Source organism: Lissotriton helveticus, chromosome 2_1 (assembly GCF_964261635.1).
Source record: "Lissotriton helveticus chromosome 2_1, aLisHel1.1, whole genome shotgun sequence".
Classification (NCBI taxonomy): domain Eukaryota; kingdom Metazoa; phylum Chordata; class Amphibia; order Caudata; family Salamandridae; genus Lissotriton; species Lissotriton helveticus.
In genome coordinates, this window is record NC_136059.1 from 1,291,410,205 (window position 1) to 1,291,436,045 (window position 25,841).

Here is a 25,841-nt window from a genome sequence, read left to right on the forward strand (position 1 = left end):
GAAAGTCTTGAAGTTCAGATTTTTCTCAGTTTAAGAGTAGTTTAGTTGGGACTAATAACTTTACTACTACTAAACTGAGAAAAGCCTAACTTTAAGACTTTCGGTATTCACAGACGGCATTTAGGAGTCCTAAAATTAGGACTCCTAACTTCTGTGAATACCGAAATGAGTAAGTGCCTTCTGTGAATACCAAAAATGAGTAAGTGCCTTCTTTGTATACCAAAATGGTAGTAAGTTTAGGATTTTGTTTTAAGTTAATTCTGTGAATCGGGCCCTAAGTTAATACATCCATAGCTTCCACCTGGGTGTGCCTGTGGCAGTGTCAGCGAGCTGGCTGAAGTGGGTGTATTGGCGTAACTGAGGCATGAGAGAATGGTGCCGGTGGCCCCAGTGCGGGAACTGGTTGCTGTGGGGGTGGAGGGTCTCCCATGTCTGGCAGAATTCAGGATTCGTGTGCTCTGTGGGGCAGGTGTGGTGTGCAGGGTCCCAAGTGGCAGTAAACTGTTGCTGTTGCACAGCACTACACTAAGCCAATAAGTGACCTGGATTATGAAGGAGCTTTCCCCTTCACTTTCTCATTGCGCATTCCAGAGTGTGGGTGCGGCAGGGTGATGCCCCTTGGTCCAGTGGGCTCAGCCTGTTCGTGACAAGGCTCTTGAAGGCCCAGGGAGCCAGCTGCTGTTGCCTCTTTATTGTGGCATTGGAATGGGAAGTGTTGCTCTGCTGCCGTCACTTCAACCTTGAGCTTGAAAGTTGTTTTTTTCTATTTAATATATATATTTTTTGTTGTCCATGTCATCCTTAATGTTCGTATGCTTTCAGGTACCCTTCCCCTCCAGACGGGGTGAGCCATTCCCCCGCAAGGTGGTGCAAAGTCACGCACTTCCGCCTTGTGGTATAAGCGGGCCGGGGAGCAGGAGACAGGCAGCAGAGAAAGAGACAAGCTTGTGGCCTCTGCAGAGGTCGTACTGCCACAGCGAGGCACTGGCAGCAGCACGCAGGAAGAAGGCGGGCTGCAGGTGTCAGGCGCACACCGCCGAACAGGAGAGTTGTGCGGCTGCCGAAGCAAAGGCCTCAGAGGCTGCCAAAAAAGTGCTAGTGGCAGCCTGGCAGTAGAGCGGACCAGCTTCGGTGAGTGTGGCGGCAGGTGGGAGTGCCAGAGTCTGTGTCTCCCTCATCACCAGTGTTATACGCAGAGCCAGATTGGGTCGTGGGCCTACCTAGCGGCAGGCAGCACACACATTACACAACAATTAGTGTCTGCTCGGCTAGCGGTCACGTGCAACCCTAGCCCTTTTATTTATATCCTTGGGCTGACCCCGGCCACAAGGGATGCCTGCAGATACAAATAATGGTAGAGGCTGGGTGGCTCTCTATACCAGGCAGCATTCAATGGAGTAGAAGCCTCCCAAGTGAGGAGAAGAAGCCGAGCGAGAGCGGAGAGACGAAAAGCCCTCCGATGAGTTGGCAGAACTACAGCACCCACCACGTTTCAGGAGGAGTGTGTCTATGGCAGGTGCGTTATCATTTTTTAAAACATAAAGAGAAAAAAAACAACGGGAAAAGAGGGAGATGTAAAAAAACAGAGGACACGTTTGTGACATCTTAGGAAAAGGGTTAAACTAGGCAGAAGGGATTCACTCAATATCCCAGAAATATATTTTAGTGTTAATCTGGTTGCAGTTATCAAGAAGATGTTAACCAACAGCCTTGTTGTAAAATTCAGTACTAACCTCAGTTAGTGATTATTGACTTGTATAAAGAGTATAAGGAAAAACATACTTTTATCCTTATTAAAATTTCCTTTGGGGAAACCTACAATCTTTCCTTTCTTTTGGAGCTAGAGGTATCTCTCAAACTTATACTGTGACTAAGTAAACCTTGACATTGATATAAAATAAAGAGGTGGATAGGCTTGGATACTATAACAGTAACTTACCTGATTTCTCCTTTCTGTCGTGGGTGCCGCGAGTTGGAAACCTCCTGGAACCTGAAAGAAAGGAGAAGAAGTTGGACAATTACAAGAAAACAATATCAGAGTAGAAAATCCTGCAAGTTTAATAAAGTTATATCTCAGTATTATAACCGGACTCTGCTCCTCCTTTCCATTGCCAAGCGACAGTGAGTTATCACCTTCTTTGCAGTATTGGTGACTTTTTAATAATTTGAAATCACAATTGCAGACTCAAACCAGTGATACCTCTCATTGTGAATCACAGTTAGAAGGGGTTGGCCCTTTCATGCCCCTCTCTAATTGCGAATCAGAAGAAGTCACAAAACCACTTTTGCGATTTGGAAAGGCTTTTTCAAATCGCAAAAAGGGGTTTTGTCATTTGAAAATCCCATTTTGCAGTACAAAATCCACTTATTTTGTGAATCACCGAGTTTGTAGTCACAAAATGCTTTCATACATCTGACCCTAGATTCCACGTACGTGTTGTGCTTGTCTCTGAAAATAAGAATACGGTCACACATTTAGAAAGAAAATTAGATAAACACTCAGTAGCTGTAGACATACAGGGCATCTTGTCACATTTTATTATGCACAATGCTCAAATAGTATTTTAGAAAGTCTGGCATAGACAGTATTTTATCTTACATTTGTTGATGCAGCTCGTCATCTTAACCAAAACACCAAAATCATTATCCATGAGTTGGAAACATAGGTCTGTAATCATTCTAATAATACATCAAAGAGAGATGGTATGCATTTGTGACAATATACAGGTGCTCAAATAATAAGCTATGAACTTTTACCATGTGATGATTAAAGTATTTCTTTTTGTAATGACTGCCAGCAGTTTTCCTGGTTTTAGCAAAGGCATCTTGCTGGTTCTGATCTATTATCCTGGTTTTAGCAAAGGAATTCTGCAGAATCTACCAACCCAAAAGCCCACCATGGGGACGCCTTTCCATTTAATTTGGTGAAAGCATCCTTTAATTTTGTTTTAATAATGATCAAAACAAATAAATGTCTCAATGTTATGTGATTTTTGTCCAGAATTCTTTAAAAAATGCTGTATTAGTATTATTTTTTATGTTTAAAAGCTTTATTGAAAGCAAAAATGATGAAACAATAGACATCAGCAATAAGTAAATATACAAAAAACAAAAACTAAAGCAGTGTCATTGCAAATGTCATAACAGAGAAATAAAAGCATTTTATGGGATTTTAAGGTTATAAGGGAGGGGGAGGGAAGGGGGAAAGGAAAAGCAATGCTACAACAAAATAATAATAATAAAAAATATGATAAAAGTGGCAATGCAAACTATGAGAAGAAATAGACGATAAAGTAGCAGTATACATATGTAAAAGGTGATATAAAATAGGAAACTTGCAAAAAACGTCAAGTTAACAAAAAAACGTCAAGTTAACAAGTAGGGAGAGAGTACAAGTCCTTCAAGGAGGTTTGAAATTCTCTGAAGTGGTATGATTGGGTAATACTCGGACTGATTGGTCTAGAAATGTGGTAAGAGGTAACCAATAAAGGTCTACATTACGTCGTGATTTACAAGAAGAAGCAAAGGCAACATCAAGTCTGTGGAAATGACATAAGGAGTTCCACCAATGTTGTACTGAAATATTTGAAAGGGATTTCCAGTTGGAAGAAATTTGTTGGAATGCGAGTGCTAGCATGAGATCATAAAGTCCATGTGAATGTGGAGGAACATCTAAAGAATCTGTGAGACTGCCCAGAAAGAGATGAATGTGTGAGCAAGAAATAGAAAGTGTGAAAATGCGAGAGAGATAGGACCATATTTTATTCCAAAAGGAAGACACAGGAGGACAGAAGAAAAATAGGTGGAAAAGATCAGTATGTAAAGAGCCACAGGTCCAGCACTTAGAATCAGAGGAGGAAGAGAATCGAGAGAGAGAAATAAAGTCTATGGTATAGAAAAAATAGGGATTGAGTAAGAGAAGCAGAGCGAGAAATCTTCAAAGACCTACACCAAATCTTGTCCCAAAGAGTAACAGACCAAGTGCAATCAAAATCATGTTCCCAAGAAAGTTCCACTTTGGTTTTGTTGCGTTCTGGGTTGGGAGAGGAAAAGAATTTATAGATTAAACACGCTTTAGGAAGAGCAGAAAGAACAACAAGAAGAGGAGATTGAGGGGGTAAGGAAACCTCAGAAGGAAGAGAGTAATAACGATCAAGAATGGTTTCCATGAGAATGGTAAATCTATGTAAGAAAGAGTGAGGGCAGTGGAATAAAAGTTGAAATTGAGGAAAAGAGCGAGGTGGAACACTGTCAAAAAGATGATTAACCCAAATAATAAATTTTAATCTCCAAGCTGTTCAACAAATAGGTCTATTATTAATAAGTATAAGAGAATTATACCAGATAGTAGTATTTAGGAAGGATTCACGTGAAATGTCATGCGGAAAGAGCAAAGGTTTTAAAAGAGAAGAAGCATGCTTAAACAGAGGAAGAGAGGTATAAGGAGTTTTGGTAGAGAAACACAATATTTCTTTAAAAGAAAAGGGTAATAACAAAGTTTGTTCAACATCGAGCCAAAGAGGAGAAAATGGGGAAGTGTTGGAGGTAAGTCAACGGGAAGCTTGTCGCAAAGAAAAAGATTTATGATAAAGACGAAAGTCTGGAAAATTAACACCACCATTCATTTTGGGCATGCGAAGAGCGACCAAAGAAATTCTAGATTTTTTACCTTTCCAAAGGAATTTGGAAATAGAAGAATCAATGCGCTTAAAATAAAAAGCAGGGATGTGAATAGGTAACATAGAAAAATTATAAATAAGAATAGGGGTAATCATCATCTTTATAGAATCAAGCCGAACCCACCAAGAAAGGAAAAGGGGATTCCATGAGGAAAATAGTTTCTCAATTCGGGATAATACAGCAGTAATATTTAATGTGATGGAAGAAAATATAGACTTGGAAAACAAAATTCCAAGATGTTTGATCTTTGTGCTATTCCAAGCAAAGCCAGACAAGGAGTACATATGTGGGAGACAACTAGTGGTTAGGGGAAGGATTTCGGTCTTGTCAGAATTAATCTTGTAACCCGAAACGGAGGAAAAAGCATCAAAATTGGATAATAGGGGGGAAGAGACGATTTTGAATTGGAAATAAACAAAAGGATATCATCTGCATATGCAGAGAGTTTTAAGTGATCATCAATTTGGGGAAGCCAGAAATAGACTTATTATTTTGAATAGAAGTAAGAAACGGTTCAAGGGAAAGAATAAAAGGAAGCGGAGAGAGTGGGCAGCCCTGACGTACTCCTCTTTGTAGAGTGAAGGAGGAAGAAAGCTGACCATTTACAAGAACTGAAGCTTTGGGTGCAGAGTATAACAAGGAAATAAGAGAGATAAATTTGGGACCGAAACCATGCCAGCGTAAGGAAGCAAACAAGAAGGACCAATCCACTCTATCGAAGGCCTTCTCCGCATCAACAGAAATAGCAGCTAAAGGAAAAGAAAGGAAAGAGGCCTTATTTAAAACATTAAGAAAAAGCCGGGAGTTGTCAGAGGTAAGTCTACCCTTAACAAAACCACATTGTTCCTTGCCAATAAGACGAGGCATAAGGGGATCTAAACGCAAGGCAAGTAATTTGGCAAACAGTTTATAGTCAACATTAACTAATGAGATTGGACGGTAATTCTTACAATACTTGGGATCTCGACCGTCTTTTGGAATCAAACAAATGGTAGCATCTTGAAAAGTACCTTCAGCCCTGCCAGAAGAATAGAAGGACTGAAAAAGAGACAGAAGTTTGGGTAACAAAAGATCAGTAAAATGTAAATAAAAGTCGACAGGAAAACCATCAGGGCCCGGTGTTTTACCCTTTGTAAGGGAAGATAAAGCAGCAGAAAGCTCTTTTAATGAGAGATCAAGTTCAAGAGCAGAAAAGTTGAGATGGGAAGTAGTAGGTGTGGGCAATTTCTCAAAATAAGATTGAATAAGGGAGGGGGAAGGAGGAGATTCTAGAGTGTAGAGCTGTTGGTAAAACAATTGGAATTGATAAAGTACATATTTATTTTTATAAAGAAGAATATTATCAGAAGAGTAAATGGACTCTATAAAAGTGCATTCTTTACGAGATTTAAGATAATTAGCTAAGAGTTTGCCAGATTTATTGCGACCACCATAATAACAAGCACTACTGCGAAGAAAAATAGAAGATGCATTATCAGTCGTGAGTTTGTTAAAGTCAATTTTAGCACAGAGGAGTTCTGGTGACATACATTTATCTGAGGAGGTGTAAAACTGGTGTTCTAATTGTTTTATATGTGTTAGGGAAAGTTTACGTTTCTGAAGAAATTGTCTCTTCTTTTTGGAAACAAAATCAATAATAAAACTCCTTGCAGTCGCTTTATAGTAATCCCAGAAAATATAAGGAGGTGTATTAAGGTCAAAATTAAGGTGAAAGAAATCATTAGTCAAGGAGCGAAATAAGGAAGAAAACTTAGGATCGGAAAGGAGAGCACAATTGACACACCAACGAGATGATTTGTGAGGGGGCGAGATCAAATCGAGGTCTGTTACAATGGGAGCATGGTCAGAAATAACTATAGGTTCAATTGAAGAAGAAAGTAAGTTCTGAGATACAGATTGAGAGAGAAAAATATAGTCCAATCGAGAGAAAGACGCGTGAGGGGGAGAAAAAAAGAATAGTCCAAAGTGTCAGGATGTAAGAGTCTCCAAGAATCAGTGAGATGTGTCTGTGAAATGGTATGGAGAAATTGTTTATGAGATTTGTGAGGAGCAAATCGAACTGTGGATTTGCGGTCAAGAAATGGGTCCATAATTTCATTACAGTCTCCACCTAACAGGAAGAAGTCATTTTTATGCTGAATACATTTACTCGTAACTAACGGCCAAAAAGGACAATCAGGTTGGGTAGGGCCATAGACATTAAAAACAGTTAAAGAGACTGAGTTAATTGATAGAGTAGCAAGAATCCATCTGCCTTCATCATCTCTTTCCTCTGACAAAACTTCACATTTCAACTTTTTATGAAGCAGGATGACAACTCCATTCTTCTTGTTATTTGAGGGATAAAAAAAACTGTTCCGACCCAGCCCCGTTTCAATTTAAGAGATTCAAGTTTGTTAAGGTGAGTCTCTTGTAGAAGGACAATATCGGGGTTATAAGAAGCTAAATGAGAGAGAACTCTCTGCCGTTTTATGGGATTAACAAAACCTTTTACATTCCAGGAAATAACTAAATATTAAATATAAATTATAACAACAAATTCTAAACAATATGTATACATGATAGTATCAAAAAAAGAAGCAAGCAGGAAAAATAAATGTGATACCATTGAAAAATGCAAAAAAGAGGATACATAACATATAGCCAAAAAGAGAAAGGAGTAAGAAAGGAGAAGAAAAAAACAAATACCGCAACAAGAAGAAGGCAAAGAAAAAGGGTGACAAAGATGAATACATACAAAATAGAATTGAAAAGCGGAAGGATAGGTAAGAAAAAGGAAAAAAGCAAATAGTGTCAAGAGAGAGGAAAGGAGCGAAAGAATGGAAGGAAAAGGGAAATAGGAAAATTGGGAAAATGTGAGAATAAAGGAGACAGTACAAATCCAAACAGAGAGAATCAAAGGGAGAGGTAGAGGGAAGAACAGGAAAGAGAGAGGGGGATGGAATAAGAGAGTAGAAACATACCTGAGGGGAACAGACAATAGGGAGGTGGGGCAAAGTCGACACTCAACAAGACGGATCGCTCGGAGAACGGAAGACCAACCGAACCAGGACAAGGAAGTCGAAGACAGGGAGCCATATGGAATGGGAAAAGCAAATACCAGGAGCCTGAATGAAAGAGAATAAAGAAAGAGAATAAATAACAATAATACACTACAATAACATCGTATTGTGCTCAAAAGGAGCCAACAAGTAAGTCAAAAGTAGAAACATTACCAGAACCGTTCAAAAAGTACCATAAAGGCTAAACATCAAATATATAAATGATAAACTAATCAGCTACTAGGAGAAGTGGAAGTATCCATGCTACCATTAGATTGAATGTGAATAAAGGCCTAAGTGCTCCAGGATCTTGAAAAGTCCATGTTTTATTCTGATGAGTGACTTTAAAGATACAAGGGTGAAACAAACCATATCTTGCACCTAAAGAGCATAATGGTGCCCTAAGACTGAGAAATTCCTTTCGTCTGTTCGCTGTGGCGTTGGAAACATCTTGAGAAAGAAACACTCTTTGGCCCAACCAGGAGATTTGACGTTTGGACCTAGCAGCAGAAACAACCAAAAAGGAGATCTGTGAATTAAAAAAAAAAAGGATGATGACTCCTCGTGGTTTCGATGAGGTGGAAGAACGAGGACCAAGTCTGTGTGCCCTTTGAATTATAAGAGAAGTGGTGGGTGGCATATCCAATATTTTCGGAAGAAAAGAGGTGAAGAAAGTGACAGGATCATCACCCTCCAGAGATTCAGGAAGACCATAAATATGGAGATTATTCCGTCTATTTCTATTTTCCAAATCCTCTGTATGCTGCTGAAGAGCAAGAACCGATTTCTCCAGTGCAGAGATGCGTTGAGTATGATTCGGTATCTACCAAACTTGTTGCTCCACAGACGTAATTCTGTCCTCCATAGCTGACCATTTTTCTTTCAAAAATTTCAGATCATTGTTAGTATCCTCAACAAAAGGACGCAGAGCCCAAATCTCCTCCAAAATAAGTCCATGGCGATAGAAGAGGATGGTTTATCCGGAGAAGGAGGATCCTGCTTCAATCGTTTGGACGAGGTGATAGGAGGAGAGGAATTGGATGAAGCAGACTGCAATGCAGAAGATCAATTAGGAGGAGCACCAGCCATTTGAGTTGGAGGAATAGAGTTGGGAGCAGATGGAGAAGCCAGATCTTTAGCACGGCGTCGAGAAGGGACAAAAACAAATGTCGGTTTATGCAATCTTCCCATTTAGCGCTGCCAAATAGGGAGGATTAAAACAGGAGAGTTGACGTCAATGAAGTAGAATAAACTCCAGCAAGGAAAGGCACATCTGTAATATTCATAATACAAGAAATATGCCAAACACCCAAAACACAGCGTTTAAACTCAGTCAAAAATGGAAGGGCAACACATAGCAGTATCTGTGGGCCTCTTAGAACGTATTGTAGGTAGAAATTGCAGAGTTACTGGGTGCAGAAGGTTCACAAGAAAGTAAAACATCAAAAGGTATGTTAGAGAAAGTATTCCTTCATAAAACACTCAGGAGCACTAGAAAGATGCATACACAGGACAACATATGTCACAACTTTATATAGGAGATGTGCATAGATTAGGGACAGGAAATACACTCCTGAGAAAAGGCAGGTAATACAACTGACAGGTGTAGTAGCGTCAAAGCCAACAGAGCACAAGACAGAAGGTCGAACATCTAGTAATAGGACCTGCCAGTAGTGAGCGCCAAATGAACACACCAGCCTTGTACTTCAAATAAATATGGCAGTAGTGAAAATAAACTCTGTGCTGAAGACAATGTAGGAGTTCAAGTTACATCAGGTGCCACTCTGTTATGAGGAAAAATGCAGGCATAGAAGAGGCAGGCTTACACGCAGGCAGTAAATCTTAGAAAGTTCAATAGTGTGGCAGACTTATGGCAATGAGGAAAGAAAACAGTCACAGAGGCCGCCAAAAGGGTTAAAACAAAAATGCAGCAACGTGCGTCGGTTCGTGAAGAGAACCGCACGTCAGGGAGGAAATGGTGGCCGGCATTATTGAAGAGACGTGGTGGCTCAAAAAATGGGGAAAACGTTGCGTCACGGGTGTAAGAAGGAGCTCACCCTGCAGCGACCATGGTCCGGAGGAGAAACAGCGCCCTTGAAGGTCAGGGCATTCCGTAAGGATGACGGAAAGCGCTACAAGAAGGTCCGGCTCGGCGGAGGATCGTCCTCAAGCCGCCATCTTGCATGGTGCCGTAACCACGCTCCCTGTATTAGTAATATTAATCTTCTGTAACCATAATAATGATGAGGGCAGTGTCTAACAGACTCTATTAGGCTCTAAAGATTCTCGTTCCTGTTCCAGCACTAGGTTTGGTGAAACTATGTTGTTGATGACCAACATTTATTTATTGCTCCTAAAAATCACTCTTCGTCATTGATTTGCTTGAACATTGAATGCCCTTCTCATTTTGGGAGACATGTATGTCTGGGTTTCAAACAGTTTCTGTTACTATCTGACAAAGGATTTTAAACTTTGCTGTTGTCGTGGCTGAGTGGAGCTTAATGCCCTCTGTTTACCTCACAGTACCATCTGGTCCCCCATGTTGTTAAATTAATACAGGAAAACACTGGGAGTTCTTGCACATCAGTGACGAATCACGAATGTCCATGCAGCGTTATGGAACTAACACACACAAGAAACTGAAAATGACTGCCATTTTTCATTAAAATTAGCACTTTAAAAGGCCTTTCTAAATAGCAAGTGATAAACGTATACACTCTTGATCTGTTGATGAATGCGAGAGCTCTTCGTTGATCAATTATGCAGGAATCCTCATTTCCAAATGACCATAACTTCTGATACATCTAAAAATGGACCTCTGCGTAACTCAACTGTAGAGACCTTATGGCACAAAACACCCACAACACACATTCACGCACACACTTAGGGGCATATTTACAAAGAAATGTTAGAGGGGGGAGCGGCACCAGATTTGTCAGTGGCACGCTCCGACATTTCCAAAAAGGAGGGATGCGCTGTAGTTACAACAATATTGTGCACCCCTGAGTTTTCCCTAGTGCTGGTGCAAAAGTTAGCTGCCTAGCCCCAATGCAGGCACCCTTGTACCATAGTGCAAAGGTGCCTAAGTTGCAAGTAACGAATGTTTATGTGCAGCAAGGTGTACCTTCCTCTACATAAACAATCAAAAATGGTGTTTGTTACTACTCTATGTGTGCTGCATTCTGCTGCACACACAGAAGTAGCAAATCATCATTGTTTATTGATTGGTTATGTGTTGAAAGGGACACCTTCCATCACATTAATGATCATTAGTAGCATTTTGCTTTTTCTATGTGTGCTACATTCTGCAGCACACATAGAAAAAGCAAAAAAGAGGAGAAATAAAAGTATTTCTCCTCGTTACGCCATTCTAACGCCTGCTATTGCAAAGCATTCATTTTTGGCGCTGCTTCAGATTTACACATCCATGTAAATATGGGGCAGCGTCAAAATGCAATGGGTGTTCCAGTGGAAAACCCACAGCAACATCCATTGCACATCCCTTTCATGCAAAGTGATGTGTGTAAAGGGGTCGTATTTACATAGTGGCACTAAGCCATTCAAAGTGGCTTAGCGCAGCTTTGTAAACATGGATGAGGGCATAGCGCCACCAGAATGTCGCTAAAGATGACATTCTGGTTGCGCCATCCCCTTGTAAATATACCCCTTAATGTATGATCCATATGCTTAAGATGTGGGCACTGTATTGTCCACCATATTCTACCATCCCCACCTCAAGCCATTTTTACCCTTCTTCAATCTGATTTCTCTTGTCTTCCTCTTTCCCAACATGTCCCAGGTGCCCCCCATTTAGATTCATAACAAATTAGCTCAAAGTACTTATAGTTTAATTCTCACAAAGTACCAAGTAGCTCCTGAAATGGAACACAAACAATATATGTTGCTTTCATCTATTGTAGTGGTGTTTTAACAGATTTGCATAGTGGAGCATTTTAAAAGCATTGTTAGAGAGCAATGGTTGCCGGGTTCGATTTTATTGTAATGCTGTTTTCTTTTGTTCATACCTTAGGATGAATGATTCAGTGTTAATCGTGATACAGCCTCTATATTAAAATGCCCACTCACCCATTTCAAATTTATATTGCAACCCCTACAATTGCATTGGTCATCTTCCGCTGGAATAGGCCTCTATTTGTACCAGGGTCAGCTCCTCCGCTATAGCGGAGGAACGTCGCCCCCAGCCTTCACACTCAAAAATGTAAAAAATAAAACAGGTTTAAAAGCTGTTGTATTCTCGTTCTATATTTCTTCTACATGGCTGTGTGCCAAGTCTTGAGGGGAGGGCCAGTGGGGTGACAGTACTGAACGGTGAGTGGTGAGCATTGTTATCAGTGCGCATGACAGTTTGGCTGGCTGTCTCAGGACAGTCAAACCATCAAGCACACTAAAGCTCTCTCCAACCCAAGCTAAGTTGCCGGGTTGGAAAGAGCAGGCAGAGGCTCCCAGTCTGTCTGGGAGCACAAAATCCTGGTGCTGAGGCCTATCCTGAAGCTATTCTCATGCATGAGAGCAGCTTCAGGATTGGCCGCCTGCAGTGGAGAGGAGCAGAATAGATTGATGCTGGAGGATGGTAGGTTAGGTGTTTTTTTTCATTTTTCTCCCTCGTCCCCATTCAGCCCCACCAACCCCACACCCCACCTCTTTCCCCTGATATGAGCCGCTACTGACTTGTACTGTGTCTAGGGCAGTTATTTGAAAGTCTGCATAACCTTTAACTTCTCCTGTCTTCTTGTATCAACACATTAAGATTTGTCAGTCTCTCGTCTTTTGAATTGTTGTAAAATATTTACCATTTTAATCTCATGTTTCTGGAGTGCCTCAGGTCTGCCTTTCAATGTATACTCTAATTGCGGCTGGCCAACTCTCCGTTGTCCACTATTTACCTCCACCCACCACCCACCCTCCCTTTTTCCCCTGACATTAGCCGCAAATGACTTGTGCTGTGTCTAGGTACAGGTATTTCAAAGTCTGCATAACCTTTAACTTTCCCTGCCTTCTAGTGTCTGCACATTAAGATTTGTCAGTCTCTCATCTTTTTAATTGTTGTAAAATATTTACCATTTTAATCTCTTGTTTCTGGACAGCCTCAGGTTTGTCTTTCAAAATATACTTGAACTGTGGTTGGCCAATGACCTGGAAACAATAATAAAGCAGTAGACTTCAGAACTTGGCCCAATGCTCTAGACCTTAATTCACCAGTGTAGTCTAACTCAGCTGTCCATTCTCCTGCTTGTTGTGGTGGTCCTTATACAATCCAAAAGTTATCTCCTTTCTGCAGAAACTGTCGTTCTGTGGTGTTGCCTAAAATTCATGTGATATAACATCACAGACCTTTGGAAATTGAACTATCATTAAAACATTGGATTGTTGAGCCCCCTGCTGCACACAATGAAGTGATTTTGGGCCAACAATGGCTGGTGTTGGTGTGTTGCTCCAACACTCTATGCTTGACTTTTTGTTTCACCCTGTTTATTTTAGGACATTCTACCATCAGTGGGTGAAATTTTGTAGTAGCATTATAGCTCTTTCAACCCAGGTTATGCTGGTGGTTCAAGACCTTCAACATCAGTATAGACCTTATCCAGAGTGTTGAGTTGTAACTTGGATTCAGGGCCTACAACACACATTGCATCCCTCAGTTGTCTATCATGCTTAATTAGAACATTAAAATGTTTAGAGTTCCACTGAAAACACGGAGTCACTCAAGACCAATAATTGCTGGTATCTGCACTACATTCCAAAGACTGCCTTTATATTTCTCTCCGTTTCCTTATTTAACAGTCTAATATAGTGCAGAGCACGGAAAGGTATAAGGGTGCTTTACATAGAACAACACATGTAGTCTATAACAAAGTTCACTTAGAGCAAAAACAGCAATAACATTGTAACACGCCAATCATCAGTTATAGAAGATTTATAATTGAAGCAGTATTGAGAAGAGAGAGGCAAGTAGGTAGATATGAGCAGATGGTGTATTTAGTCTGACAAGTGTACATGGGTTTTTAGGTGTATGTGGAAGGACTTTAAGACAGGATTTACTCTAAGGTGTGCTAGTAGTCAATTCCACAAAAGGGAGGCAGCACCTGAGAATGAGTGATGCTGAGCATGTGAAGTTTCTAAGGCAAGCAGTTTGAATAGTAAATTATTTCTGCTTCTTGATATTTTGTCTCCACCCAATTTGTTTGAGCATGGAAGTCAGACAGAATGGGGACTTGTTGTGCATAGCTTTGTAAGCCAACATCCCATTTGAATTTTATTTTGATTTCAATGAAAACTAAATGTAACTCAGCCAGGATAGGTGAACTATGGATGAATCGTTTGAGCAGGTGACCCAAATATTGCAGCAGCATGGAGGACAGTTGTTTTAGTGGAATGGGCTTACTATGTGAGATACCTACTAGTCCGGTGTTGTCAAAATCAGTCCTAGAAAGAATGAGGGCATGAGATACTGATTTTAAAGGGGAAGTGGATAAAAGTGTTTTTTCATTGTCACGTGCAGGCAGTAGTTAGCTGATTTGACAAGTTTCTTGACATGGGGAATCATGTGGAGATTTGTGCCAAGAGAAGTGACTGTGAGGGAGAGTAATGAGAAAAATTCTGGAATATTAAGGTTGTTGATTAATTCTGATGTGAAGGCCTTCTGGAGATTTTGGGAGAAAAGGATGAGTTTGATTTTTGCAAGTTTAGTGGTAAACAGTTATCAGATATCCAGGTTTGGTTTCTCGGCAGGTTGGGACTTGGAGTATAAATGTCACAAACAGAAGAGGTTTTAAGGTAGGTTTGTGTGTCATCTGCAAATTGACAGTTCATAACCCCAGTGCCATGGCAGATTTCAGACAGGGACTTTGTGCACATGTAATGAGAATAGGCGCCACAATAGGACCTTGAGGGACAAGACAAGTGAGGAGTGAACAATTGGTTATCTTGCTATTATGCTTTACTACATGAAAGGGGAGTGATATGTAGGATTCAAAACATTTGATGACTGAACCTCTGGTAACAAAGCTTAGGGAGATCAGTTGCGCGTGGTAAATGGTTTCAAGGGATAGGCAGGCATGTATCACCCCCATCAAGAATAAAGTGGCTGCCATCAAGGAATTATTGTGAGGCTATTCTGAGGCAATGGCCAGCTCTAAATTCTGCCTGATGAACTGTAAGCAGATTAGCTTTGTTGATATGATTGTTAAGTTGAAGAGAGTCACATTTTGCAAGTGCTTTGCTTAACGAAAGAAGGTTGTTTACTGGGTGATAGGAAGAAGGTTTGAGTGAAGCTTATATTTCTTCATTATTCAAGTGATTTGACTCTGTTCTGATGAGTCAGGAAATATTCCTTGGTTGAGGAAAGTACTAATAATATCGGTCAAAGAAGGCTAAACTATCCTTAATGATGTTCTTGAAATAAGGGGTATTTCTGAGGTTTTGGACAATTGTTGACAGATTTCTTCTGGACTGTGGGACTTTTTGAGGCTCGTTTCCCACTCCTCTTGAATTTACTCTTTGTTGTGGATCACTAGACCATTCTTCCAGACTGCAGGTTGCCTTGACTTCCCTAACATGCTGCAAGGGCCCTTTTGGACACCACCACATCTCAGGTAGACACAATATTTCTGCATTAGTCTTCTTTTCCACCTCAACCCAAGCAGGGGGTTATGGTAGTCTTCTCAACCAACACTACACTAGAATGGAAGTGCTCACAGTTACTTTCTTCAGGCCAGTAACCCCTCCACACTCAGAGTTGACCGTTCTGTGGGCTGAAAGTTTACATCATTGCCAGCATTGACTACCTTACAGACAACAGCCGGTCTACCACCATGGTCAAGCTGGCTCCTGTATCCCGGAAAGCTTGTACCTTGGTCCCGTTGATGATTGGCCCTTGCCTGTAAGGTCACTTATCTGAGTGATAACGCATCCTGGGCTTCTATCCCACCCCTGCAGACTATAATGGCTTCAGATCAACCCCTGATTTCCTCTGGTCAAACATCCATCCAAATTTCTACACTTGCAATCTCTTGGGACTGCCCACCTGCTTAGGAGAGGGGAATTGTGCTTCTTGGAACAGACAGAATCTCCCTTGTTATGTCCTGGCTTGTGAAAACCCAGGCACATCCAAGCATTCACGGGGTCAAAGCGTTTTTTTCTCATTGTCCCTACCCCACTAAGGTTTGGAAAAGGCGACCCCCTCTTTTGAGGCCTTTGTGTTGGTACTCCCAGAGTAAAGCTCCTCAATGTTGTTGAACCACCTTGCACATTCCAATGCCAAATTATTTTCCAATGTCCTCTCCACCAAAAACCTTGGCACATAGAGTTAGGTCTGATTTTGCAGGAAGACTAACATTTCCAGAATTATGAAGTATAATTGTTTGTTTGGGATAGAGTTTGTGATAGGGTGAGTTGGTCCAGGGTGTTTTTAATGGTAGGTATGGTTAATGACTTAATTAGCTAATTGGTTTGGTGCGATTTTAGTTGAAGGGGTTGATGAACCCTTTGCGTGGTTGTGCTAGATTTTAGATCTTTCTTTCATCATGATTGGCGGGGGTTATGGGATAATTATGGTTCCCTTTTTTATGTTTATGGGTTGCCATGGGCAGCAGCGCCTTGAATGTGCAAATGATGGGTGTGTGGCCCCTTGTAGACACTTCGCAATTTCTGCCACCATCTTAGTTTGACCTTAGGAGTCCTAAGCTGGCCTTTTTCTCCTCCAATGCCAGTCCCTTTTCCTCCAGTGCAATTTTCTACTACTATTACTACAGTGCTATGACTGTCAGTTTATCCTGCAGCTCTTATGCTGTTTGAATGTTGTTGGGCTCCAACTGGAGATGACTAGTTCAAAAGGGCAAGTTCTATCAGAGCCTATAGCCCAGATAATAGAGTTTGGCAAAGGTGGCCCCTGTAATTTTATCTTCTGGAGCTGCATTCTCTGTTGTCTCCTCAGGAGAGATCTGTGCTCTGCAGAATATCTCCCAGGAATTAAGGGCCCTTTCATAATCTGATGTCCTGGCATTCTGGCCCAACTTCAATTTCCTTTCTCTGCATAAGGTCTCCATCCCCACCATTGTGAGAGTTGTCATGGTAGCTAGATCCACCTCCATGTTTGCTAAGACATTTAAAGATGCAAACATTAGAATCAAAAATAATTTGGAAACATTAAAAATCGACACATATTGCCAATTAAAAATCAAGAATCAATTTTTGTTTTCAGTTTAATTTAGAGATTTTTACTTTTCAATTTGATAGTTAAGTCGTAGTGCACAAATTCTGGATTCAACTACTGAATACCAGTGAGAGAAGGTGGATTATTAGTTGGAGTAGATTGGACCCTAATACAAGTAATAGTGGACCTAATATACTGAACATGCATTTGAACTTTTACTGAATGTATTTGTATTTTGTGAACCAACCCATGCATTAATAGGTTGGTTCACAAAATACAGAATTGTAGTGGGTCGCAATTCAACCTCCTCATAACTATTAATGACAATAGACAGAAATTGCAACCCATTACATTCCTTCTGGAAGAATTGGTTTGAACTCATTGCAAACAATGTTTTACAAGGTGCCACAATGCTGGAGCTGATAAGAGGTGAGGAGGACCAGACTGAGAGACGTTTGTTGCTGAACTGCTCGAGGGACATGTCAAAATTGATTGCTGCTGCCTCTAAAGAGTTTTTAGAGATAGGCAAGTTGCTGGAGTGAACAAATTAAAATAAGGTCCTTTCAGAATTTGAATATTGTGAAAACTCATACTATAAGTGATTAGACTTGGCAGGGAGTGTTTTTTTCATTATTTTCTTAAGGCAGTGAGTTGGCCAGAAGGAGTCAGAGAGTGAGCTTTTTGCCATATGAAGGTGTTGAAATATTGTGTCAAGATAGATTTAAAGGGATGCTTTCATATGTTGCTCATTGGTTTGATGGAGACAGGCATGCATCAATGAAGAACTAGCAGAAAAGGAAGGGGAAAGTGGTCCAACCAGTCCAATTCCATGGTTATTTCCAATGCAAAAGAGTGGGGGTTAACAATGATGAGGTCAGGGGTTCTTCCATTTGTTTGTGTGGGAATAATAGATAGTTAATGGAGATCTTGACAATCAATGAAAGATTTTAATGATCTAAAGCATTACATTTTTTCTTTTCTGCGGTACACAATAATATCACCATGCTAGATGCTGTTAAGGCTTGATGTTTAATAGAGAGCAATATAGTCACATACTGATGTCGATAGTGAGGTCTGAATACCTACTTTGGGTCATTCAAAAGTGGAAAAAAATAAGGTGGGGTGTGTTGGAGTATTTAATGGATAATTTGAAGATGTCAGCATTGCCACCACCAGGTAGGATTGTCTGTCTTTAAGGATGCTGCAGCAGTGGGGACTAAAGAGGCAATGATATAACTGGAGCAGTTTATTAACCATGATTCAGTGATGCGCAGGAGGTCTAGGATAAACAATGTGATGACGTTTGACAAGTTCAACATTCTGAACATTTGCAGATAACATAGTGTAGTATGCAGTTTAGCAGAGTATACTGAGTGGGACACTGGGTGGATGGTGCACAAGGAAGACCCTGGTTACGAATTAGATAGGAGGAGGAAGGGCATTTTGTTATTCAGAACATTGCTTTAATTAAAAAAAATCAGCCCTCAGTGGGTGGAATTTTCTAAGGCCCTTCTGTCTTGGGCTATACCTATTGAATAGCATTCGCTCTTTTTAAAGGCCCTTGTTTGCGGCTCGAGCCTTTAACATAGGTTCAAGGCTTTTATCAACTGGTACAGGCCTCAGCAGCAGGATAAGGCTATGGAATATTGGGCTTATTAGGGCTGCCTGTCAGTATGCTTCCTGTCTGAAGTTCATCAGAAGCAAAGTGATGAATGGGATGCGTGATTCATAGACACTGTTAATCACTCGGGCTGCATCCTTTTTTTTTTTTTTTGGTTTTTGTTTATTGAAAGGTTTTTTCACATACAGCACAGCACAGTAAGGCATAACAATAATTACCAATACAAACAAGAAAAAAGAAAAAAGAACATAATAGCAGCAAAGAGACTCCGAACCTAAAGAAAACTATAATTACTTATATGCAAAATCTTCTACGGGAGGAAAATTAAAGGCCAAACACAGGCTATATACTGCTGCATATGTTTAACTTTCCAGCATACCCTCCTTCCATCTCTGGATTGGTTCCCGGATTTTCTTCCCCAGCCCCCTTGCCCTCCAGCCCTTCCTAGTGTATATGCCTTTTTCTAGGTTATAGACAGCCAGGAGGTTTGCAAGCCATTGTTGCATTGCTGGTGGTGTTTTATTGAGCCAGGTCCTGGCTATCGAGAGTCTTAGAACTGCCATGGCCACCAACAAGACTCCCCATAATTACCATCCAGCTCTGTGTTTACCCCGAGTAATATCAGGGGAGGGGTGAGAGTGGTACTGACCCCTATTGAGTGGACAAGGAAAAGTTCAATATCTTTAATAAGCGTATGCAGTTGTGGACAGGTGGCAAATATGTGTATGATGTCTGCCTCTGGTGCATTACAGCGCGAGCAAGTAGTCCCTGAGGTACCTCCCCACTGTGCTATTCTTGCCGGAGTAAAATAAAGAGAATATAGCGTTTTATAGTGCTGGGCTTGTAATGAGGCTGAGCATAATACTGAGCTACCTAGATCTAAAGATTCTTGAAAACAGCCTACCTCGATATCCAGCTTACTAGCCCATTTAGTTCCATATTTCTCCAAGTCATCTGGTTTTGCGGCTGCCAAGACTGTGTAAAAACTATGAATAGTGCAATCCCAGACCCTTTCTATGTTATCAAAAATGCCATTATTAGTAAATCCTGCCGTCCCTCCATGTTTATTGCACAGAAAACTCCGAACCTGTAGGTACTTGAAAAAAACTCTGCCTATTGATGCCGAATTTAGTCTCCAGATTCGCAAACTGGAGAACCTCATCTGTACCCAGCACATCCCCTACTTTCACATTCCCTTTACCTGCCCAATCTGCCATAACTGAGTCAGCTAAAATCAACGGTGGTAGGGATCTGTTTTTAAATAACCGCGTATATCAATTGAACCTCCCCAGACCGAATTTCTTAAAAAAGCAGCCCAGATTCTATGGGCAGCCCAAACTGTCTTGAAGCTCGTTCTCTTAAAATAGGAGGATTCGGTGCAGTTGAGGAAGCAATTCTCCGTCTCTGCGCCCAGTATAGTTGCATAAACTTCTGTCGTATTTTTAGGGTCCAATCCGCCCCCTCCAATCAGGCCTTGCATATAGTGTAGAGCTGCTGCCCAGTAGTACATCTTGAAGTCTGGGGCTCCCCAGCCTCCTCTAGCCCTGGGGAGGGTGATGAACCTATATGCCCTCCTTGTCTTTCCGTGAGCCCATATGAATCTATTCAAAACTGCCTCTATTCTATTAAACCATTTAGCTTGAAAAAATAACGGTATTGTCCTAAAAAAATAAAGAAACTTAGAAAGAATTATCATTTTAATGATATTTATGTGGCCTACAAGAGATAAGTGGAGATTATGCATTCTCTCCAAGTCCGAGCTTACTTTAGACATTAAGGGTGCCATATTCCACTCCACTACCCCCTCTAGATCTACACAGATCTCAACCCCTAGATAAACTGCAGAGCTAACTACGCGGCTACCATTACAGACAGTATGGGAGCTTTTAACTATCTGGATCTTGGCCTTGTTGAGCCTATAACCTGAAATCTGACCAAATCGCTGCGCTTCCAATTCTATCTCCCCAATGGCTAGGGCCAGATTCAATGTGACAATTGCCACATCGTCCACGTAGGCCAGCAGCTTAAATTCCTTATTTCTTATGTTTATGTTTACAGCGGGAACATTTAGGTTCGCTTCTAGTCTACGCAGAAGTGGGTCCATGTATAACGCGAATAACAGCGGTGATGATGGACAGCCCTGCCTGGTCCCCCTGTTAATCTGCACCGAGGCAGTATATCCCCTGTTAATCCTGATCCGGACTGTAGGTTCTCTATACAATGCTTGAACAGCCAAGATATACCCTTCCCCTAGGCCATAGTCCCAAGAGACCCTATCAAATGCCTTTTCTGCGTCTAAGAATAAAGCTGCGATAAGGTCCCCGGGACTCCTGTGGCATCAAACAGAGTGATTACCTGTCTAATGTGTTGGGTGGTGTCCTTCCCTGGTATAAACCCGTGTTGTGTAGGGCTAACCATACTCTCGATCACTCTAGCTAATCTATTTTTGAAAAGAGCGTTGCGTCCGAATTCATCAAAGTAATAGGCCTGTATGATCCCGGAGCTGTAGGTGACTTGCTTTTTTTTAAGATAACTATAACATCGCCCCCCCCCCCAGGATTTTGGAACTGAGTTCCCTTGCTGGGCCCGTATTACAGTATTTAAAATCTCAGCGCTAAGCACTTCTTTGAATACTTTATAAAATTCGAGCGGGATCTGGTCTGGGCCCGCTGCCTTTCCCGAAGGAAGATTCGCCAGTGCTGAGGCAACCTCCTCTAAGTTAATTGGGGATTCCAAGATTGATTTTTCTTCTTCCGGGAAGGTCGGGGCTGGACAGTGGTTAAGATAATCCTGTATAGCTGCATCCCCGCCACCAACTCCCTGCCCATATAGGTCAGTGTAGAATTGCCTAAATACTTCCCTTACTCCCTCTGGGTCGGATACTGTATTGCCTTGGCTATCTATGATCTCCTCAATTTCTCCTGCTGCCGACTTCTGTCTGGTGCGGATTGCTAACACGTGTCCAACTCTCTCGCTCAGTTCGTAAGCTTGTTCCTTCTTGGCTAAGTAGTTAGCTGCGGTTTTACTAGCAATACCTTCAACAGCTTCAGCTTTTAACGAAATCATTTGAAATAATTGTTGTTCCAGGGGCATATTCTGTTGGACTAACAAAATCAATTCCTCCTCTGCCTTAGCTAGTTTTTTAACTATTTCCTCAGCTCTAGTCCTCTCGGATTTCTGCTTGTGAATCGAGTAACTCAATGTCTCCCCTCGGGTTCCTGCCTCGAATGCATCCCAGACTGGGCCTGCGGCTGCACTCCCTCTATTAATCTCCAAAAATCCTTTTATGCACGTATTCATATATTCAATATAACCATTGTCCTTAAGTAAAGCTCTCTCGAACGTCCAGGTGTTTTCCTTGCTACCTACCCCATTTAATTTCATAGTTATAACCAGTGGATTATGATCCGATACTATGCGGGAGTATCTCTCTATTTGGGACCTGCTTAGCAAGGAGTTGGATATTAAGAAATAGTCTAATCTGACCAAGATTTTATGCGGTGCTGAAAAAAATGTAGTACCATGCAATTGTGAGTGCAGTCTTGCCCCGAGATCTGATAATGAGTTACGCTGTGCCATAGCCACTAATGCTCGATATGTTCTCTTCTTTCTGCCAGCATACCCTCCCCCTACTTGCAAATTCGAACCTGAGGGCCTATTAATGTTGAAGTCCCCACAGCATACAGTAGGTTCCTGCCACTGGGCTAATTCCGCATCCAAGTATCCAAATATATCAGGGTCATCCTCCGTGGAGCCATGTACCAAAACCAGTGTGAACTTTATGCCCCTGAACTCTATTTCCACTATGACCCATCTGCCCCATTGGTCCTCCTTCTTTTTAGTTACCGAAATATCCTTCCCTTTGCTCAAGATAGCCACCCCTCTAGTCCTGGAGCCTTGCTTTGTTTGGGCTAGCAATGAGAAGCCTAGCTTCTCCAGCAGGAATCCCTTTCCCCCCTCTATATGCATTTCCTGGAGACAAACAAAATCTAATTGCATCGTTTTAAGCAGTGCAGCCACTCACTGTCTTTTATGAGCATCGTTCAGCCCACAAACATTAATTGAGGCTATTCGGCATGTCATTAAAATACATCAAAAAGTTCTTTCTGCTTTGCTACCATTTTTCCATATGAACCAAAGAGCAAAGTGCCGTGCTGTATGTGCTGTGAGTGCCCACCCTCCACCACTCCCTCCCCCCTCCTGACCTCCCCCTAACAAGCTACCCCTACCCTCTTGCCCTCCCCCTACTGGCAAATAGGTCACGCGTGACCTATGTGTGTCCGCTTCAGAGTGCAGCTGTCGCATCCTCCTCCCTCTCCCTTAAACCAAACCAAGTCTTATGCATAGCCCAACAACTCCTAACCGCAGCCTGTTACAATTTTAGCAGGTGCATGCATCTTATCTAAAAGCCCCCACAGCCTTGTCTCTTACGAAGCTTATCGCCCCCCCTTATGACCACGTAATTCCTCCATGTATTCCTTTGCTTTAATTTCAGAAAAGAACATTTTCACCTGCCCTCTAGTGACCATCTTTAACTTAGAGGGGTAGAGCAGGTATGCTTCTGAGCCCAGCGCCTGAATAGGAGCTATTAGCTGTCTCATCCTCCGCCTTCTTTCTACGGTAACGTGACAGAAGTCTGGCCTGGCGAAAAAAGTGATGTTGTTCACTGAACGCTTGGCCTCAGGTTTAGCTTTTTCCAGAATTTCCTGTCTTAATAGGTAATTACCTACATAAACCAGTATTGCTTGAGGTCTTTCATCCTGCCTGCTACCCGGCCATTTCCTAGTTACCAGTGGAAACCGATGCGCCCTTTGTATCTCAGTCTCCCACTGCCAAGCAGGTGATTCGGGAAAAGGCACCCTTTAGTAAGTTCACAACAAATAGTCTTATGTCCTGCCCTTCGAGTCCCTCAGCCACCCCAGCAGTCTTATGTTGTTCCTACGCTGCCGGTTTTCATAGTCCTCAAGTTTCCACTGCATATCTTCAGCCATCTTCTGCTGTTCCTGTTTAAAAGATTGTAGGGTGCTGAGGTCGTCTTCCAGCTTCCCTGTCCTATCTATATTGCATTTGCTTCAAGGTGCTATAGAGTAAGTCTAATGAGGCGGGCTGAGGGGGGGTTTGGGGGTGAGGAGACAGGTGTTTCCCTTCCAATACTTTTGGGCTAACATGATCCTGTTAGACCAAAGAGGTAGCTGAGTAGTCCCAAGCTAATTTTTTAGAGGGATCTGAGGGGCTTCCAGAAGAGTTACCTTTCCTTCTAGATCTGCGTTTTTTCTGCGTGGTTTTCTGGGGGAACGAGCTACTGCCAGTGTCAGTATCACTTTCAATGTCAGCTTCGCTAGACAAGAGGGATTCGGAGTCCTTGTTTACAGAGTAAAATTTATCGCCTTCTTTTGAGCCTGCCCCTGCTCTCCCTCGAGCCCCCTCATAATTAAGTTCCTTAGAAATTGAGTTACGGCTCTTCTGAGGGGTAAGTGTTGGATCGCTAGCCCACGAGGACGCTGCGTCATCTGGATCCGCCGTATTTGCTTCCAGCGCTTGCTACCCTGATTTCCCCAACTCACCGCAACCGTGGTATGCTGCCATAGGGGTGGAATACCCCTCAACCAGCGCTGTTTGGATCAACCCGCACCTCCTGAGGCCGCCTGGGGTAGTATCCACATCATTCAGTGCTTACCTCCTGCTCTCATCCACGGACGGCTCACGAGCCGCAGGCACTCGATCCGGCAGCTCCTGCCGTTGCATAGCATCGCATACTTCTGCGTCTACGAGGACGGCGTCTGTTTTGGTTTCGGCACCGCTGCCTGGCTCAGCTCCGTTCCTGCCGGCGCATACCAGCTCCGAGGCTCTTGGAGGCTCCGAGGGTTTTACGGCGAAAGCTTCTGCCAAGGTGGGTTGGCGCATCTGGTTGTCTCTGTTGTCTTTGATGTTCACTTTACCCCCAAGTGCATTCTGTGAGGGGGGATCTGTGATGTATCAAGAGGCTGAAATGGGGGCAGGGGCCTCACTTTTCTTGCTCTTCTGCTCGGCACCCTTCTTCACCTGAGTTCTTTTGGTCGCAGTGATGTTACTGCTGGCGCTGGCGTTGGCTCTCTGCCCAGAACTGGGGATCATCTTAGTTTCGTCTTTCCCTTTCAGAACTGCGTCCTTCTGGTCTTTAGCATCGTTCGCTAGCTTAGCAGACTGTAGCGACATGGTGAGTGGTCCCTTGATCACCAGTGCCACGAGACTTGTCAGGCCGATTTCCGCTTAGGTGAGCAAAAAGTTCAAAAAATCCTGTACTGCAAACCAAGGCCAATGCTTTCCTGGAATACTGCCTGTAGTTTCTCTTCCATTGAGGCCATATAGCATCTCTGTACCGGTCAAGCTGCCTGGGCTTCATTCCGCATGAGAGGGAGTAGGAATTAGTGCGACTGGTAGCTACAGAATATCCGCTGCCATCTTGCCTCCACTCGGGCTGCATCCTAATCTATTATTTTTCACCTACCATGCCACTCCAGTTTGGACCCAGCAATATGCAAATCATTCTCGACCATGCTCCAATCAGAACACTCCAGTCCAAACTGCCAGACCGGGTTCTCTCTGGACCAGAACACAATTCTTAGGTATCATCAGCTAGATCTAGTTTGGTTCCAGAGGTACAGTGAGGGCAGAGGTCGTGTCTAGGCATACCCATCACACTTAGGTCACCAAAAACAAATTGGTGGATAGAATATTTGAATTAATCTTAGCCACTGTTAATCTCTTTGGTCGCTTCCCAGTCCATAATTTTTCACCCACCATGCCACCTTAGTTTGGTCCCAACCATATACATATTAGCCTTGATCCTGCTACAATGAATACTGTCCAGCCCAAACTGCCATGCCTGGTCCTTCCTGAACAGGAATACAAACAACCCAGGACTTGCTTTCGTATATTACTTATTTCTACCTCTATTCATAGCACTGCTGCCTGAAGCTATAATACATTTTTTGCAAGGCTTTCCGCCTAGTACAGCTCCCAATTTACTTTGGTAGTACTGTACCATTATCCTGTTTGTGGCACTTGCCATTTTACCCATTTATACTTTTACTTTCTGGCCTGTGTAAATGCAGCTGAATGTTGGTATCTAAAGTAATACATTTAAGACTTTGGAAATGTAATGAGAAGCCTATGGTTTATAAGAATAGAGAGTAGATGTGTGTAAGAAAATGCCTCTTTGTGCATGATCACCTCATTTTGTTTGACTGATGGTGTTGGTTTTTTGACTCTGTTCACTGTGAATATGATAAGCACTGGGACTATGAGAACGAGGTCTCAAAGCATGTACTCTTACTTTAGCATCAGC